Source organism: Carlito syrichta, unplaced genomic scaffold, assembly GCF_000164805.1.
Source record: "Carlito syrichta isolate Samal-C Ts95f unplaced genomic scaffold, Tarsius_syrichta-2.0.1 Scaffold316384, whole genome shotgun sequence".
Lineage (NCBI taxonomy): Eukaryota > Metazoa > Chordata > Mammalia > Primates > Tarsiidae > Carlito > Carlito syrichta.
The window spans coordinates 574,065-576,424 of NW_007260480.1; the positions used below are offsets into that span (position 1 = coordinate 574,065).

Here is a 2,360-nt window from a genome sequence, read left to right on the forward strand (position 1 = left end):
GGCAATCCACTCCCCTCAGCCTCCCAAAGCACGGGATTACAGGCTGAGCCACCGAGCCCGGCTTGGCTAACTTTTTGAGTTATTATAGAGATAAGGTCTTGCCAAGTTGCCCAGGCTGTTCTTGAAACCGTGGACTCAGGCAATTCCCTCACCTCAGCCTCCCGAAGTGCTGGGATTATAGGCTTGAGCCACTGTTTTCGGCCTCAGGCTTCATTTCTAATGACTGTGTTAACCAAGACATCCAGCCCAGCCAGGGTGAGGGAGGTGAGTACAGACTCTGACCCCTTAGACACTGCCAGCCTCCCTTGAGAGGGTAGAAACTAAGTTTTATAGCTTCTGAAGGTATTTCAAGCCTTGGAGAGCAGATGAAATCCAACTACACAGATGCTCCTTGCCCATGGATCAAGTTGGTCCCACTTGTTCAAGCAAAACAAACAACTTACAGATGGATTCCCAGGATGCCAAGGGCCTCAGTATAAGAATTTAGGTCTAAAGCCAGATGCGGTAGCTCATACCTGTAATCCCAGCACTTTGGGAGGTTGTGGCTCCTTTTGTATTATAGTAGCGGAATTGAATTGCTGTGATAGCGAGCTGTTTGGGAGAACCTTTTGAGCCCAGGGTTGAGACCAGCCTGGGCAACATAGTGAGACCTCATCTCTACAAAAAATACAAAAATTTAACTGAGGGTGGTGGCACGCATCTGTAACCCCAGCAACTTGGGAGGCTGAGGCAGAAGAACTGCCTGAGCCCAGGATGTCAGGGCTACACTGAGACAGGATTGTGCCACTGCACTCTAGCCTGGGTGTGACAGAGTGAGACCCTGTTTCAAAAAAAAGAAAAAGAAAAAAAGAATTCAGGCTCTTCTTCCTTTCCTGTACTCTGAGATCTGGTTTTTGTTTGTTTGTTTCTGAGTTGGAGTCTCACTCCATTGCACGACCACCGCAGCGTCGACCTGCTGGATTCCAGCAATCATTCCACCTCAGCCTTCCAAGTAGCCGGAACTACAAGCACACGCTACTACGCTCGGCTAATTTTTTATGTATTGTAGAGATGAGGTCTTGCCAAGTTGCACGGGCTGGTCTTGAACCCGCGGGCTCAGGCAATCCACTCGCCTGGGCCTCCTAAAGTGCTGGGATTACAGGTCTCCCAAAGTGCTGGGATTACAGCCTGGCCGATATGGTTTTAAAATGGCATGATTAGCCAGGCTCAGTGGCTCAGCCTGTAATCCCAGCACTTTAGGAGGCCCAGGCGAGTGGATTGCCTGAGCCCGCGGGTTCAAGACCAGCCCGTGCAACTTGGCAAGACCTCATCTCTACAATAAATCAAAAATTGGCTGGGCATGGTAGCGCACACCTGTAGCTCCAGCTACTTGGAAGGCTGAGTCAGAAGGATCACCGGAGCACAGTAGGTCGAGGCTGTGGTGGCCGGGAGCGTGGCCACTGAACTCCAGTCTAGGCAACTGAGTGAGACTCCAACTCAAAAAAAAAAAAAGATGGCATGATTGAGGCAAACTGGGCCCAGAGTCCCTACCATGAGTTAGGCCCAGTGCAAATACTGGAAACACACAAAAGAGTTGAAAATGACCCACCCCTTACTTCAAGGTGCTCACAAGCCTGGAAGATAAAGAACACTCAAACAGAGCATTACGATGTCCCAGGTGCTGGGGGACTCCAGAGCAGGGAGCGGCAGACCTTTTCTGAAAAGGTGCAGGAGAGTAAATATTTTCAACTTTGTGCCATATATTCCCTAGCACAGCAATTCAATTCCGCTGCTATAATACAAAAGGTGCCACAGATGATTTGTAAATGAAATAGAGTAAGGCATCAGGACTATCTTGGCTCTCAGACTGTTTTCCAACCTCTGAGGAAGGGCAGGCTTTTCAGAGGAGGGAGTGATTGGGCATTAACAGATGAGGAGTCAGTCAAGTGAACATGGTGAGTGAACATCATTGCCAATGTGGGGTGGAGCGTGGGCAAAGGCACTGAGGCTGATTAGGGCAGAGTGTGAATACACAACCGGGGGTATCTGGGTTCCAGGAGTCTCATTCGGGACCAAGGAGTTCGGCCTTCATCTGAGAGAAGAGAGTCACTGGTGGGTTTGGAGCAGGAGAGAGGCATGATCAGATGGCGCTTGAAAAGTTCGCCAACTGCTGGATGGACAGTGGGCTGGAGGAGAGTCAGGAGGGGTGAAGAGGGCTGACCTAGGGTGATGGGACTGGAGAGGCAGAGGGGTTCTGAGGTGGAACGGGCAGAACCTGACGCCAGGGCCGGGAGGATCAGGCCAGCCTGCAGGTCTGATTGTGGAAGGAAGGTTTTTGTACAGACCTCTTTTTTTTTGTTTTTGTTTTTGTTTTTTTTTTT

At 50.1% G+C, this 2,360-nt stretch overlaps 1 protein-coding gene across 1 annotated transcript in view; it reads left to right on the top strand.

The window, feature by feature from the left end:
• Positions 1-2,360, top strand: part of DIO1 (iodothyronine deiodinase 1) — a 22,102-nt gene that overhangs the window by 19,116 nt on the left and 626 nt on the right. The gene's annotated exons all lie outside the window — the stretch shown is intronic.